Here is an 18,085-nt window from a genome sequence, read left to right as displayed (position 1 = left end):
AGATGCAAAACCACTACACACACACGAACAATTCCTTACTGTACCACAAAAAAGGACTCCGCAGCAACCTTTGAAGAATTTAATCCACTTGAGATACAATAATTTCACAGATACAAAATGTACAGATACTGGTCTTCTAATCTCTAGCGCCTCGGCAAAATAGCCTTTACAGAGTAAAAGATTCCTCACGCTAACTTTCACATCTCATTATATAGTACTTTCAACCCCTCCCAAATCAAATACAATCAATTATTCAATTAAACCCAATTTACAAAGAATAAAAAAATAAAACGTCTAAAAAACTATGAGTTTACGAAACTACAGTTTCTAAAGTAAACTTTTCCAAGAACAGTCATAATTCAATCCATTTGGTTTAAGTGTATTAAATTTTAATATAAAATATAATTCTTTTTTCCTTAAAATTTGTTTTATACATTTGTCATTTAAATATTTGGTATTTTCAATACTATCTAACACTGTGACCCTCAGGCCCTCCTTATTTCCTCCATGTTGATTATGAAAATGTGCAGCCAGCGGGCTAGTTTCCTTATTATTTATAATGTCTCTGACATGCTCCTTGATTCTACAAGCTAAAGTTCTTTTAGTCTCCCCCACGTAAAACTTTTTACATGGGCACTCAATTCCATAGATGACTGCTGCTGAATTGCAGTTGTATGTTCCCCTCGTGGTAACAGGAATACCATTAATTTTGTCAAATTGTTGTACAATAAACCTGCAGATGGTACATTTACCACATCTTTTAGTTCCTTGATGAATAGCTTGTGTATACATCAACATATTGGCCATTTTGTACCGACTATGTACCAAAAAATCTTGAATGTTTCTCCCCCTCTTGTATGAGAAACTAATATTTTTTTCAGACAAATAATCCACTTCTTTTTTTAATAAATTCCAACTATATGTCACATGTTCCTTAATATAATCTGTTAATACAGAAAAAGTAGACACAAAGTACACAACCTCTTTAGACTCCTGGGGTGTATTCCATGTTCCCCCTCTATTTTGTTTACCATGATTTTTAACCTTCCTCAAACTTTCCTTAAGATTATATTCCTCATACCCTCTCACTTTAAATTTGTTATAACTTTGTGTATATTCCCTTTCTTTAGTAATAGGGTTACTACACAATCTGTTCACCCTATTAAACTCTGTATATGGAATTGCTTTAATAATATGTGCTGGATGATGACTAGTACCATGCAATACAGAACCAGCCCCTTGAAATTTCCTATGAATTTGATATTCTAACTTTTGCTCCTTATGTCCTATTAATGAAATATCTAAATATTGCACTTTCTGCCCATTTTGCAGTCCATCAAACTTTATGCCCATAGTATTAACCTGTATTTCCATCAAAAACTTTTGCACTTCTTGTTGTCCACCTTGACAAATGAACAACAAATCGTCAATAAAACGATAATATCTATACACATATTTTTTGAAAAAAGAGTTAGTGTATATATATCTGCTCTCAAAATGCCCCATAAATACATTTGCATAACTGGGGGCAAAAGCCGCCCCCATCGCTGTTCCCTGCTTCTGCTTATAGATAAATCCATTGAATTCAAATATATTGTTGTTTAAACATATATCAAATAGTTCTAATATATATTTGACTACATCCGCATCACCCATGAAATACTTAATGGCTGCCTTTCCATCTTCATGCTTTATGTTAGTATACAAACTAACCACATCAATTACTATAAAATGCATGTTATCTTGCCAGCATATGTCCTTTACTTTCGTTATCAAATCAAAAACATCTTTAATATAAGATGGTAGCTTACACACAACTGGCATCAAATACATATGCAAAAACTTTGAAATATTTTCTAGAAAACCATTTGTCGCTGAGACTATCGGACGTCCTGGTGGGGGAAAGATGTTCTTATGTATTTTAGGTATGCAATAAAAGCATGGCATTATAGGGGCATTGATGTTAAACTTCTCTTTTATATCTTTATAAGAAAAATACTGTAATCTATAGCCTTTATCAATAACATGCTAATAGTTCTTTTGAGCTTCCAAATAATCATTAATCACTACTTTTTCATATACTTCTTCATTCTTCAAATGTTCATAACACATATCTAAATATTGAACCACATTTAATATAACTAATTTCCCTCCTTTATCGGAAGGTTTGAATATTATATTGTTGTTCCAAATAATCATTAATCACTACTTTTTCATATACTTCTTCATTCTTCAAATGTTCATAACACATATCTAAATATTGAACCACATTTAATATAACTAATTTCCCTCCTTTATCGGAAGGTTTGAATATTATATTGTTGTCCCGGCTCAAAACATTTAAACATTCCCATTCTGTTTTAGAAAGATTATACTTTAGCCTTTTTCTGTTTTGTTTAAATTTTTCAAATTCCGCTTCCACATTATGGGTTAATGACTTATGAAAATATTTGATGTTATCATTACTTTGTGGTGGCATAAAAGTACTAGCAGTTTGAATTGTACTAGTATCAAACTCATTATGCTCACTTATATCTAATTCTGAATTACACGAAAAAAATTCCTCGTCTGTATTTTTAACTAAAACATCATTACTAACCCCACAATGACTTGCTGCAGAATCATTATTTGAATAATGAAACAAATCCATTAAATATAATTTGCGAGTAAAGTGAAATATATCAGCCTTTAACACATGTACCCTAGGAATAACTGTGGGTACAAATTTTAATCCTCTGTTTAAGACATTTAAAGCAGATAAATTTATCACATACTCACAATTAGACGAATTATCATAAACACAAGCGATTTTAGTCCCATTGTCCGTCACATTTACCCTTTTTATTCGAACGCTGTTTTCCATAGCCTTCTCCATTGTACCCCTGTCCATTCCAACTCCGTTTCCGACTGAAACGGTTGTCCTGAAAGGAATTCAATCCCTTGTAGTTCCCCGGTTTGGGAAGTGCTGGATACTCTTCACCATCTGTATCCCCCTCTGTATGCGATAAACCGCTTTCCGCTGAAACACACGCTGCTCCTTCTGCTTCCGCACCCTTCTCTCTACTTTCAAAATGCACCCGTTGTCGTCGTGCTTTAGGATTGGTCGATAGTAGAAACGCCCTCTTATTTTCATAATCGCGAAGATCTCTGTGTAACTTACTTTTCTTTCGGTCAATGAGCTCAGACTCATACACAGTTAATTGTTCGTTCGTCTTAACTAGAAACTGTTGAAGTTCATCATGTTTGATCTTATTAGAAATTTCAATACACATATTTTTTATCTCCTCCCTTAACTTATGCTTTTTCAATACATCTCTTTCTATAAGTATCCGGACCCATTCTTTACTACACTGATGGGTGGCTGCTAGCCATCTATCATGGAATTGCTTATCATCAGAGCTGGTAAAGTCGAAAGGGGTAGAAGGATTTTTAATACTCCACAACCCCCTCGGAGTAATATCTAACTCCTCATACCGCTGTAGGCTTTGTAGATTTAGAAATACTGAAGTCTCTTTAAACAACAATTTTTCTATTTGTGCATATAAGTCCCGAATTTCAGGTGCCACCATGGTCTCCATTTTCTTACCAATACGTGCAAAAGGATTTTGTTGCCACAACTTCCGATCCTGCTGCCATTTATTGTATATCCCAGATACTACTTCATCATTTTGTACTTCATCTCTTCCTTGTACAGCACCCATATGCACAGAATTACTTATGCCATTTGAAGCGATGAGAAAACTATCAATCGATTTTTGTGTACTGTCCATAGCAGTCTCTCTAAACATCCTAGGTAATGCTGCAAAGGAGTCGCTGGCCATAAATGCAAAACCACTACACACACATGAACAATTCCTTACTGTACCACAAAAAAGGACTCCGCAGCAACCTTTGAAGAATTTAATCCACTTGAGATACAATAATTTCACAGATACAAAATGTACAGATACTGGTCTTCTAATCTCTAGCGCCTCGGTAAAATAGCCTTTACAGAGTAAAAGATTCCTCACACTAACTTTCACATCTCATTATATAGTACTTTCAACCCCTTCCAAATCAAATACAATCAATTATTCAATTAAACCCAATTTACAAAGAATAAAAAAATAAAACGTCTAAAAAACTATGAGTTTACAAAACTACAGTTTCTAAAGTAAACTTTTCCAAGAACAGTCATAATTCAATCCATTTGGTTTAAGTGTATTAAATTTTAATATAAAATATAATTCTTTTTTCCTTAAAATTTGTTTTATACATTTGTCATTTAAATATTTGGTATTTTCAATACTATCTAACACTGTGACCCTCAGGCCCTCCTTATTTCCTCCATGTTGATTATGAAAATGTGCAGCCAGCGGGCTAGTTTCCTTATTATTTATAATGTCTCTGACATGCTCCTTGATTCTACAAGCTTAGGGATAGAACCCACATGGTCAGAATTGCAAGTGCCATGTCAGACTCTAAACCAGTTACAAATGGCGTCCCACAAGGCTCAGTCCTGGGACCTCTCTTGTTCAGTATATATTTCTCTGAAGTACAGGCTAACGCAGGAGGACTATGGCTGACAAAGTTTGCAGATGACTGCAAACTGGGGGCCATAATCGACTCACCGGCTGACACAAGCATCCTCCAAAAAGGTCTCACAGAGACGGATAACTGGTGCCAGAGCCATGGCCTAAAGCTAAATGACAAAAAGTGCATAGTCATCCCCTTTGGGAAAACCAAAGTGCCCACAAATTACCACATAGGTGGTAATCCATTAAGTACGGAAGAAGTAATTAGGGATTTGGGGACCCAAGTAGATTGCAATCTCTCCTTTGACAATCACATTGCCAAAGTGGTTAGAAAGACATTCTATATAGCCCACCTTATCATGAAGGGGTTCACATCTAGATCAAGAGAGGTCATTGTGCCCCTCTACTCATAAGGCCCATAATTGAATACAGTGCCCCATTTGGGATGTACCTTACCCGACACCTGCTACAACTAGAAAGACCCCAAAAGTACCTTACCAAGAGGATCAAGGGACTCAAACAGATGCCCTACGCAGCTAGGCTAAAGAAACTCCAGCTCTACTCAGTTGCTTACCGCCTACTCAGAGGCGATCTGTGCCTGACATATAAAGCCATGTCCAACCCAGAATTAATGGACAGGCTCCACCTCAAGAAATCCAAATCCATCAGAACTACACGATCCAGTGACTTAAACCTCAGCACAGAAATAAATAGAACATGCTGGAGGGACAGATTCATATCCCAGAGGCTCCCCTCACTCTGGAACAAAATCCCAATCCATGTCAGACAGAGCCCCTCAATGACCCTCGTCAAGAAGAATCTTGACGTTTGGATGGGAGATCGTAAATTTACCCCTGGGATCTCTTCTGTGTCACTGCTAGACAGAGGCATGGTAAACTAACCTTAAATGGGCTATCTTCTGTGACCTACTCTACAGAGGCACAGTCAACTAATCTAAGAAGGGTGGCGAAAGCCAAACACACTCTGGCTAGGCTTGTAAATGCCCTAGGGCAGATAGCCTAGTATCAACCTATGAACCTATGACAAAGTGACAAAGTGATTCTATTCTGGCACCTGGGTGAACAGCATGAGATAGCCAAAGCCATTGAGTTCCTAAGTTTCCATTAACAAACAATGAGCCAAAGCAGTTTATTTAAGTTTATTTGTCACATGTATAGGTGTCTTGCTTATCATGTAGGGATTTGTATTTATTGCAGTTTAGGACTATATAGATGAGGCCACAAGACAAGGGCAGTTGCACTTAAGATACCAAGATGAATGTATAGTATATTGGAATCACCGTGAAACTATCAATGCACACATATGTAGTGAAGTCGTCATGTTATACTGTTACTGAGCACATTCATTAACGCACTGAAATGTTTACATAACAGAGAAACCTTAAAATGGCATATCAGGTGGCTTTTGTACTAAGGCTTTTATTTATCATTCTGAGCAGTGCGCAGAGTCACAGAACTGTATCTTAACTTACATTTTAAGGCATCCATGACACATCAGTCTTTAAAGAAACCTCAAACCTTCTCTGTCTATGTATGTATATTCATTGTATGTGCTGAAAGTGTTAGCCTTTCTCTGTCCAATAAGAAGAACTAAGATATATTCACAGAGCAGCATGGCTGATAGAATCAAGTTATTTTATATTTGTTAATGTCACCTGTGCAACAGAATGAATTTTCTTATACTGAGATTTCTGTATAAAGTTGCATTAATTTCTGTATCACTGTACAGAGATACTGTATAATGAATAATGTGAAATACATGTAATAGCAAAGTATGTAGTGTTACAAGAGAGAAGAGTTAAAAATTCCTAATGTTTCCTCCTGAGAAATCAGTCAGTGTGTTCCCTTGTTCTGCATTCACTTCAATCAAAATGGGCACCAGTAGCATGCCAAACTGCAGTTACTAGAGTTTGAAAGTCATATAACTGTGAGCCTGCAACCACACTCAGCTATTATAGCAAAGATCTGTTCCTAAACCAAATCAAAAGCTGATAATGGATGAAAATATTTTTTTAGAAAAAATATTTACTGACCTCTTAAAACTGCTAAACAGACAAACAGTCTTGTGAAGACCGAAAATGTACACAGTAACAAAACCATAACTGTTGGAATTGCAGAACAGACTCAATGTTAGTAAGAAAATGTACTTATTTTGAGGAAAAACTGCTCAAACCAGAAAAATAAGGCACTTAGAAAAGAAATGTAGTAAGCTAGTAAGCAATCAGTCTGAAGGAAATAGACGATCGTGTCAGCACAGCACATATTCTACATACACTCTCCTTTGAGTTTGATTCCTTCAGTGTTCACTTGCAAACAGTGCGGCTCTGAGAAAGTCACTTAACAAGAGAGGGGACCTGGATAGCCCCCTAAAAAGAGGTACTTTAACCTTGCAGACATCTTATACAGGATTATTTCTATGTTTTTGTTGCTATGAGATAAACTGTAACTGCTATAACTGGAATACTTCTTTGCAAACAGTGGTCCTGATTCCAAACAACTTGCTCTCAGTGTAAGTGACCACTTACATTGACAGCAGGTCTTTTGGAATCTGGCCCCCTGTGTAGGCCTGTTAATAGATAGCCTTTACACTGTAGTAGCTCACTTACACTGAGAGCAAGTCTTTCAGATTCAGGGTAAACTTACACTTGGAATCTGTCTCAATATTTGCTGTCTTTGATTATCAAAAGGCTTTTCTCATATGTACATTCCTCACTGTTTGCATGAGAAGGCGCATTTTTGTTTGCTTTTCAATGCTTTTAACATTTTAAATGAAATGTATCTACACAACATATGAGAGAATTTACCTTTTATAAAATCATGTCATGGTGTGTAATATACTGCTAGTAGAAAACCTTTTTTTGAGATGCAAAAGATTTGGGTCACATGCCTGTTAAAGTGAACAAATAATTAAAATAGCTGCTGGAGTGTAAGGCTGTATAAGCGTGCAGTAAAAAAACATGAAAAGAAATGTGTCAAACATCAACTCATTTTTTTCTGTAACTAGAACTGATTTACTGACGTCAAAAAGGCCAGGTGGCAGTAACAGCAAGTAAGTATGTTCTGCTGCTCTATAAACTGGAGAGTCAATAAAGAAATGAATCATTAACTGTAGAAAAATAATGCAACTTACAAGTAAAATTAACTAACAAATACCAATGTTAGTCAATATGCATAATCTGCAGTTGCTATGAATCAAATAGACACTGCAGAAACCTTGATTTACAGGAAACCCAATCTAAATGCAAAACAGATTGGAAATCCAATTAAACTTAGTGAAACAGTTCTATATGCAGTATAAATCCTGATTTGAGAATTTGACATTATGAGAGTTTATTGAGAGTTTCTGCTGTCTTTAAGTCAATAAACAGTCCTTGAGTCGCAGTGAAAAAAAAAAAAGAGTGTAAATGCAATTTGAATTTTCATTTCAGATTTTTTTAATTATACATGATTTACTGAGTTAGCCCTGGTGCAAACTGCCCTTTTTCAGAGAAAACCTTGGATAAAAATTTGCAGTATAAATTCATACATAACTTGGACAGTTGCACCATAACAGTAAAACATTACACATGTCAAAGTGTTTACAAGTGAAGTATGAAACATGCAAAAGTAAAATATTTGAACATATTACTGCGGTGGTGGTGCTGCGGTAGCATTGCCGCCTCACATTAAGAAGTTGTCCTGTTCGATTTTCAGCTAAAGCATCTTCTGTGTGGAGACATGCGTGAATGGGCGTACCTTTGTTGAAGGTTGTGCGTCAGGGCTGGCAACTCGGTACGTAAAAATCTACTGCCAATCATTAGTGGACCGGAGTTCCGCTGTGGCGACCCCTAACCGAGAAAAGCCGAAAGATACAACAACTGCTGTCACATTCGATTCTCGGCTGGAGTGCGGGGAGTGCCTTCTGTGTGGAGTCTGCATGTCCTCCCCGCGATTGGGTGGGCATTCGAAAGACATGCATAAATGGGCGTGCCTTCATTGAAGGTTGAACGTCGAGCTGGCACCTCGGCATTCGTGAAAATCTACTGCCAATCATTAGCAGACCGGAGTTCCGCTGTGGCGACCCCTAACCGGGAAAAACCGAAAGACAACAACAACAACATTACTGCTGTCACAGAGAAATATTGCATCTGACGTTTTTTAGTATTTGGCACAGATCTGTATAGATTTGATTTGTATTAATTTATTATGTTTCCCTGGCTATGCATTTACTTAACATTGTCAATTAAGAAAGTCTAGTTCTGTAGTATCTGTATTTTTTTCAGTTTGTGCCTACTGTATTATCCCTTTCTACTGTAATCCCTTAACTGAGGCTGAATTGGCTATATCACCTCAGTTAGTAAACATGCACATATACATTTATTTATTTATTTATTTAACATTTGTTGACCGGGAAAGTCCGACTAGGTTCCACAGAGTCTAATTTCAGTGGAGGCCCGGGGAGAAATGCTCCAGATGCATGTCTTTGGACATACATATATACATGCATACATGCATCATTCTCATGTCATCCATATGAACAGAACAATAAAATGGGTAATGTGGTGGTGGAATTATGCACACCTATTACTCTAAGAATAAAAATTGCTGGTTGCAATAGATATTAATTAGCTGAAATGTCTAATTTAAGAACTAATGTAAAATGCAGCTGATGCTGTTTTTTAAATATGTAGGATGCAATGCTAAACATGTTGTCTAACGACTCTGCACTTGTGGCATAGTGTTATTCTGATACACTGTGTTACTGGGTTGCAGAAACTCAAGTCATTCAATATATATCATGTGCAGATTTGAAAGCTGATTCATCAGGGAGGTAATACTCGACTTGTTGCCTGCCTCTGTTTGGACAGGCACATTGGTGGCTTCACAGGGTTTCAAGGTATTTGAGGGACTGGAAGTATGCTGGCACTCTTCACATCTTTATTGAGGTACTCAGAAAACTGGCAGCTTATCAAGGCACTCCACCACCTCTGGTGGTTCCAAGATGAAAGTATTATAATAGAAGGATCAATAGCAAATGACTGATTGAGGGGAGGGAAGTGGTGTGCAGACAAAAAAAAATTAAAGAGCTTGTCTCTCATTGCCAGAGCTCTAGTCAAGGAACAAAAGACCCTCAGGGATGCCTGAATGACAACCCATCCAATAGACAGCTCCTGCCCCAAACTTGGGATACCCAGTATAAGGAGGCAAATAAGCTCCGATCTGATTGGAGATGGTCTGATGGTGAGCAGGCAATGGATGAAAAAGCACATAGAAAAATGCAGCCTGGGTATCTGTCTCCTATTTTGGTAGCTATTTTATATGTACTCAGCAAATGCTGATACACAGGCCTCACATATCTAAGAGACAAACCTCTCAAACACTGAAAATAGAAACAAAGGCCCTTCAAAAGTAGGAACTTCCAACTAAAAATTGGGACATCTAATTAACATAAAATTTGAATATCAAACAATTCTTCCTGCTTTTTGTAGGAATGTGGGATCCCACTCAGAAACACATTTAAAAAACAGTGTATGACAAAAATGAGTAAAAATATAAATACATTATCAAAGAGACAGTGTAAAATCCATAGAGTTTAATGAACCATATTGCAAAATTCTTCCACATAAGGTCATTTACTTTTGCTTCAGGAAAAAAAGGAAATGTAAGATGTGTGCCCTCTTTCTTTAAATTATTGTTGCCACTAGTATGTTGGTCATGTAGTGTGTTTTTCTGTGTTTTAGACAGCTTGAAAAATCACACAATGAGAAGGATTCAGAAAATTGTGTGAAGGGTAAATCAATCCTGAAAACAGGGGTATTCCTCCAAAAATAGGGACATCCTCCCCAGGGGTAAATTGGGTCTGAAAATTCTAATGTTTCTCCAAAATACAAACAGTTGAGAGGTCTACTAAGAGATCAGTGCCAAGTTGGTATGTCTCCTTATTCAGTATGTGGGATTTTATAAAGCAGTCTTCAAGTAAAAAGCAAGTTGCGTATACCAGTCTTAATTTTTAAGACTCATACATTCTGATTTGATTAGAATATCACAGTAGTTTATGATGTAATGGCATACCTACCACAAATCTGATAATTTATATATATATATATATATATATATATATATATATATATATATATATATATATAAACTTTCAAGGCTTCAGGGCACCTTCCACACACCTAAAATGTCAAGCAGCTTGAGATTTTTTATTTATTTATTTATTTGCAGTTGGTTTACCATCATAGTCCATTGGGCCAATATGAACCCATTTTCAATGGAGTCCTGGGGAGAAAAGCTCCAAAACAATCAAGGTTACAATAGGTTTTAGCTCCAAAACAATCAAGGTTACAATAGTTTATAGATTATAATTTTACAAGTGTTATAGACTAGAGCAAGTATTACAAACAGTACAGACTAGTGATGAACATTACAGGTGATACAGACTAGTAAAGGATCATTACAAAATAAATACTGAGGAGCCAATACATATTAGGAACCTTACACTTAAGAGGTGCAACCTAATGCATACTTTGCAAACAGCTTAGTAATTACAGGGATGTATGAGTTGGGGGAGATGGTAAAAGGAGATTGCTTGTGTAAATAGGGGAAAGAAAAGAAGACGGAAATTGGCAGCATAAGTTATGTGGGGTAGGAGCAGGAGCATTCCCACTGGGATATTAGATGTGAGTGAAGAGATTTTATGAAAATAAAACGATTAGAAGTGGTACGAATGGATGGAGGTAGGGAGTTCCAGAGACATGCTAGACCATAGGATAGAAGATGTTTGCCTGGGGGACGAATTGGTTTGTACACTTCTAATAGATTTTGGTTGTTAGACCTTAGTACTCTGTCAGGTAGGTGCATTTTAAAGGCAGAGGAAAGGGAAGGACAGAGGGAGGGGTTGAAAATGAGCTTGTGTGCAAGAGTAAGTTGAGTATAGGTGAGATGATTGGGTAGTTCTAGCCATTTCAGTTTGTGGAGAGAGGAACAGTGGTGAGTGGAGGACTTATGGCTGGTAGCGAACTTGGCGATTTTGTTGTAGCAGGAGGACAGTTGTGTTTTCAGGGAGGATTGTAGATTAGTTAGGAGTGGAGCTCCATAGAGAAGGGAGGGGATAAGTAAAGATGTAGAGAGAGTGATTTTAGTGGCAGGTGTAAGATAATGATTTTGTCGGTAGACCATACCTAGTTTTTGATGGGTTTTTTTGATGTTTAGTTGTAAGTGGGAGTTGAATTTGAGCTGACTATCAATTTGGACCCCAAGTAACTTGGTCTTTGATACCAGTTCCAGAGTTGTATTATTATGACTAGTAATAGAGAATGTGTTTGTGTCGAAAGAGGTGACTTTAGAGGGAGTGAATACCATTAATTTGGTTTTAGAGGCATTGAGTGCTGGGTGATTTTTATTCATCCATTGTTCAGTGGTTGAGAAAGCATCTTGGGTAAGCCTTAGGAGTGTAGGGATAGATGAATCAGTGGAGTGCAGATAATAGTTGAATCATCTGCGTATTGGATGATATTTGAGAAAGGGATAGAGTTACGGAAGTCATTTATAAATATATTAAAGAGGAGGGGACCCAGTATGGAACCTTGGGGAACTCCAGTTGGAGTATTAAGGAATGAGGAGGTGGCCTTTTTCCATTTTACTGCTTGATATCTATTGGATAAGTAGCTGGAGAACCAGTTCAGAGAAGAAAGAGATAGGTTAAGCTTAGAGAGTTTAGTTGAAAGTAAGTTGTGAGAGATAGTGTCAAAGGCCTTAGAGAGGTCAAGTAGTAGGGTAGAAACAATATGACCAGAGTCCCGGGCTTTGTTTACAGTTTCAAGGAAGGAGAGGAGGGCTGTCATAGTGCTGTGGCCTGGTCTGAAACCATGTTTAGTGGGAGTTAGTAGGTGATTGTCTAAGAGATGTGGAAGGAGTTGAAGTTGGATACACTTTTCTAGGAGTTTAGAGATGGGAGACAGGATAGCAATGGGACGGTAATTAGTAACATTGTTATTGTTGCCTCCTTTATGTAAAGGTATGATAAAGGCCTGTTTCCAGATCTGGGGTACTGTGCTTTCTTGGATAGAGCGGTTGATTAGAATGCTTATGGGGTAGGCAATCGCTTTGGCAGCTATGCTAAGAAAGTGTGAAGGAATGTTGTCAGGAGCATTAGAGCATGGCTTCAGTTTTTGAAGGAGTTTTTTTATGGTAGATGTGGGTATAGGTTTTAATGAGAAAAGTGGGGAGTGGGAAGAGGGGGTGTTTGGGGTGATGGAGATGAAAAGGAAGTGAGAGTAGAATAAGAGGTGGAGGGTAGAGAATTAGTAGATAAGAATGGGGGGGAGTAGCAGTGGAGGGTAGAGTGTTAGTAGTGGAGGATGGGGAGAATGGGAGAGTGTAGTGATGTTAGAGAAAGATGAGGCTAGTTTGGAAATAGAATCAATGAAAAACGAGTTAAATTGGGTAGCCAATTCTATGTCGGGAGCATTAGGGTCTGGGGTGGGGGTATCTGGTTTGTTAGGATTAAGGAGAGTGGAGATTCCTTTCCAGAATTTCTGAGGGTTTGTTTTATTATTGTTTTGGAGTATGGAGAAGTAATTTTGTCGATCAGTGATGATGAGCTTTTTTACTTTATTTCAAAGTGTTTTGTATTCGTTATGGATGAGGAGGGTCCTCTTTTTCTGGTAGTGTTCCCACACTTTATCTCTGTGTCGCATGGTTGCTAGTGTATTTCTGGTAAGCCAAGGGGCAGTTTTAATTTTTATTCTTTTTGTTCTTAAGGGAGCATGGTAGTCTAGAAGGTTTAAGAAGGTTGAGTTGAAGTGGGCTACTGCATTATCTAGAGATAGTGTTTTTAGACTATTCCAGTTTATTGCTTTTAGAGAGTTAGAAAAGGTTGTTGGGTTAACGTTTTTTTGGTTGCGAATAGTAATATAGTTGTGAGTACGATGTAGGGGTAAGGGGAGTCGATGTGTGAAGATGGGTAAGTGGTCACTAAGAGGATCGGGAAAAGTACCACTGTCAGAGAAATAATGGGGATAAGAGACTAAAATCCAGTCTAGAATACTACCACTAGAGAGGTTTTTTGAGGGGCGGGTTATAGAGTTGATTAGCTGTGAAAAATTGTAGAGGTTGATATTAAGTGGGTTTGAGGGAGACTGAATGGAGAACCAATTGATATTCATGTCGCCTAAGATTATTGTTTCATTGCTAATGTTGGTGGAGAGCCAGGAGAGAATGTCTTCAAGTGTATAAATATTATCACCTGGGGGGATGTAGAGGGAAGCTATACATATGTGCTTGTGTTTGTTAACTTGAAGTAATGTTAGGAGTAATTCAGCATTATTAACGTGAGGAGTAGGTTTGTTATAGGGAGTCACTGACAAGGAGGATGAGTATAGGAGAGCTACTCCTCCCCCTTTTTTGTGGAATCTGTCTTTTCTAATGATAGAATAGCTGGGAGGAATTATTTCAGAGTCTTTTATGTGGGGTTTTAACCATGTTTCAGAGATGGATAGGATGTCAGGTTTATTGTGTATAAGCCAGGCATGGAGGTTTGGGATTTTGTTAACTAAACTTTGGGAGTTTAGAGAAGTAAGTAATATGGACTTATCTATAGTGACTGAGGTGGGGGACACTGATAATAGAATGGTAATCAGATATAAGATTGAGTTAGAGAGGTAATTGGACTGTTTAGAGTATAGATTGGGCTCTGTTATGATTCTGAAGGGTTTGCTAGTTACTACAGGGGTAGAATGTTTATGAGAGGTAATAAGCTTGTAAGGAAAAAGTAGAAGGTTTTTTTATAGGATATAGGTGGGGAGAAATTGGGGTGTGTGAATATGAGAGAGATGAGGTAATATGGTTGGTTACGTGGAAGCGTTGTGAGTGGTAGCTATTAATGGGTTGGGTGAGGTAGTAAATATAGGATAAGTTGAGGAGGAGTAGTAGTAAAATGGAGATATATGAGGGTTTTGAAAGCATAATGAAATGAGGCTGATAAGAGGTGGTATGATGTTGCTGAATTATTTGTGGATACTAGAGTGTTGTATGTACAGTGGAGCAGGTAAGTCCCTTATATTAGTGAAGGAGTGGGGAGTTGAGTGATGGTTGATAAGGGTGTGGTTTGGGAGTGGGTGTTGATAGAGTAGTGGAAACTGATTGGCTAGGTGTGGTAGTCTAGGTGAGGTGAGTGGCGGTTAATGTGGGTGGGATAAGGGAGTGGGTGTTTCCAGAGTATTGGAGACTAATTGGTCAAATAGGGTAGTGGGTGTGGTTTTGAAGGAATAAAGGTAGAGGTGCTGAGGGCGGGTGGAATTTGGGGGCAGGGTAGGGGAGCAGAGTGAGCCTGCAGGGTGAATGGAGCGGGTTGAGCCAAGGAAGGCAGGAGAAGATCGAGAACCTATCAGTGGAGTGCAGATTGCAGAAGGGTAAGTACAGCAGACAGGGATATAGTAGGATAGAGTGGGCTATGATGTTTAGAAAGAGAGAGAAAAAGAAAAGTTAGAGCTTAAACAGAAAACAAGAAAGTAAGTGAATTGAAGTCAGATTAGTGGGGAGTGGGTGCCATCTAGTGGACAAATGCTGAAGTGCACCTGTGGCTCCACCAGGGCAATCCCTGGACTAGATTGGATAGAGGAGAGAAGGGAGGTAGTGTAAATCAGGGAGCTAGATGAGGGGGAAGTATGAAGATACAGAAGTAAAAGAAGGGTTAGGCTGCTGGCTTTCCTGGCAAGGGAGCGTACTGAAACACCTAGCAGGGCTTAAAATTACTAGATGACTAAACGACTAGTGTGGGCACAAAACCCTTCAAAGCTTTGAGCCCAGAAGAGACAATATTAGGAACAACAAAAAAATAAATGTTCACACACTGGCATAAAAAAAACAAAAACAAAACAAAGGAGGACAGATGGAGGAACAGCTAGTGTAGCAGTGGTCATTCAAACATCTACCATTATGGTAAGTTCATCTTACACATCCACAGTATGTTCTGCATATTGATCACTACCGCAGTAGCCATAGCTATCTGGGTAGATTACCATAGCTAACTGTAGCTTAGAGGTAGAAGGAGAAAGTACCAGGAGTCCCTGGGGAATAGTGCTAGCAAAGCTTGATCTAGGCCTAAAGAAGGAATCAAGCTTATAGTGGTTTCTAAAAGTATGAACAGAGGACCAAGTAGCAACATTGAGAAAACATCTAGAATCCAACCACTTCTAAAAAGCCATAGATGAAGCCAAGGCCCTGGTTCAGTGGGTCTTGACCTTGCCTAGAATAGATTTGTTATTGTGAGTATAACCAAAGGTTATAGCCTTAGACAGCCATTTGGAAATAGTCTGTTTTAGCACAAGTTGTCCCTTCTTCTTACCTTCCAACGAAATGAACACTTGATCCTAAGATCTTTAAGATTTAGTCCTGTCAAGATAGTACCAGAGTTGCCTGTGGATATCCAAGGTATGGATTATCCTTTCTCCCTCATTTTTAGGTTCAGGAAAGAAAATAGAGAGCTAGATAGCTTGCCTTAAGAAAACCGTGGATACCACCTTAAGCATAAAAAAGGATTAGTTCTCAAAGAAACCTTATTCCTGTGGAAAATGAGAAAGGGTTGACTCACCATAAGAGCTTGCAGCTCAGATACCCTTCTTGCAGAAGTCAGAACAATCAGTAAAAGTGATTTCCATGTTAAGAGCCTCAGTCAGCCAAATTAGCTGGTTCAAATAGAGCACATGTTAGCTTTTGTAACACAAAATTAAGATTCCTAGGATGTGCCACCAGTTTTCTAGGAGGGCTCTTATACAAAACCTCTTTCAAAAACATTTTGAAATGAGACTGCACTGTAAGATGATGATCCATGGGCAGACATGCTGAAATAGCCAATAAATTAACCTTGATAAAGAAATATGAAAGGCTATAGGATAGTAACTCACACAATATTGTAAAACCAGAGAACAACTAGCCCCCAAATGGGTGCTGGTTACATTGATGGCATCAAATAGAAACCCTTTCCATTTGCTAATGTATGATTTTCTAGTAGCAGGCTTTCTTGCCTCCATTAGTACCTGCTACACGTCCCCAGAAAACAGATGTCTATAAGGAATTAAGAATCTATCATCCAGCCAATCAACTGAAGATAATTGATGTTTGGGTATATCAAACACCTCTGGTCTTATGTGAGTAAATCCAGTCTTTTTTTTTTTTGGGGGGGGGTGACAAAATTGGATGAGGAGAAAGAAAATCCTTGGACAATTTCAAAAAGAAGAACTGAAAATTCTTTGAGATTTCCTGGATCAGGTTGCCACTTTTATCACACATTTTGATCACCTCTGCAGCAGAGGGACCAAACACTAAATCTCTGTCTAAGGGAGAATTTAAAGTCTCATTTTTACATCATCTGGGAGGCTCTGACAAAGCAGCCAAGTAAACCTTCTTATAACAGTACCAGTGGCCACAGCCCTGGAAGAAGTATCAACAGAGTCATACACACACTGCAAACCTGTGCAATAGAAGAAGCTAAACTATTTAAAGAAGATTTTTCTTTACAAGAAGAAACTGTAGATGAAAATTCTTCATAATTTCACAGTTTGTCAGAATAAATGTTAACATGTGAGCCTGACAGTTCAGAATTCTGAAAATCAACATTGCAGAAGAATACACTTGTTTCCCCATACCTATCAGTAATTTTCCCATCCTAATTAGAAAGAGTAGAATTAGAATTAAATAAGTGCCTAACTGCAGTGGAATCAACCACCTTTTTTAGGAGGAGCTGGCTGACTGTCAGGAAAATTGCAGCCTCTAAAACAGACTTGGCAGGAGGAATAGGTGTAGGTTCTGCAAAATCTTTCTGCAACAACTAACAGCATTTCCTGAGGGACTGAGAAAAATCAGTGTTCTCCCAGTGAAAACTTCAGAACATGCTAGCAATAGTCTTAGAGAAAGAGAAACTCCTACAGTGAGAATCAAAGTTGAGCTCTAAATCAGAAATCTGGGGACAAAAACCCTGAATCCATCCATGTGTCTACTTTTTCAGATTCAGAATTTTGAATCTCTTCAGGAAAAGAGAAATCGCTCTGTCTTTTACCAGAAACTACTTTACAAGAAGGAGCAATAGCCTGATTTAAACCCGGAACCTGTAACAGTACAGAAATCATTTTCTGTTTCTTTTTGACAAAAAAATTGGGGCCAACCATGTTACTAATGGCAGCAGCTACTTCCCCAGGGATAGACACAGCATTCTGACACAACAGGGAAACCTTGTTTGGCCCATTGCAAGGACCAACAAGAGTGGATCGCCTTTTCCCACTGAGTGGACTCCAACAGCCTTAGAGGACTAACCCTAGTCCATAGTGGTTGTAGGTGCTACACCATATGGATCCAAGGTAAAAGATGAGTAGTCTAAGGTAAAACAACTAGCCACAACAGAGTCACCCACCTGCAGATTTAGCAAATTCCTAGCCTGCTGTGGGCATAGGCATTTTGCTTAACTTTTTCTTTTTGTAGCTGGAAGAAAGACCGACCATGGGACCAGTAGTCTGTTCCATGGTCAAGTCAATAATGGTGCTTCTTTCCCAAAAAAGACAAGCAGCAAATGCC

At 38.2% G+C, this 18,085-nt stretch overlaps 1 protein-coding gene across 2 annotated transcripts in view; it reads left to right on the top strand.

Annotated features, from left to right (window-relative positions):
- The window catches only part of SPOCK2 (SPARC (osteonectin), cwcv and kazal like domains proteoglycan 2), a 1,197,555-nt gene that overhangs the window by 638,705 nt on the left and 540,765 nt on the right, over positions 1 to 18,085 (top strand). The window lies entirely within an intron of this gene.

Source organism: Protopterus annectens, chromosome 14.part0, assembly GCF_019279795.1.
Source record: "Protopterus annectens isolate FY-2018-M chromosome 14.part0, PAN1.0, whole genome shotgun sequence".
Taxonomy (NCBI): Eukaryota; Metazoa; Chordata; order Ceratodontiformes; family Protopteridae; genus Protopterus; species Protopterus annectens.
Note: the sequence above shows the minus strand (reverse complement) of the source record. Positions and strands in the feature narration are given on the sequence as shown.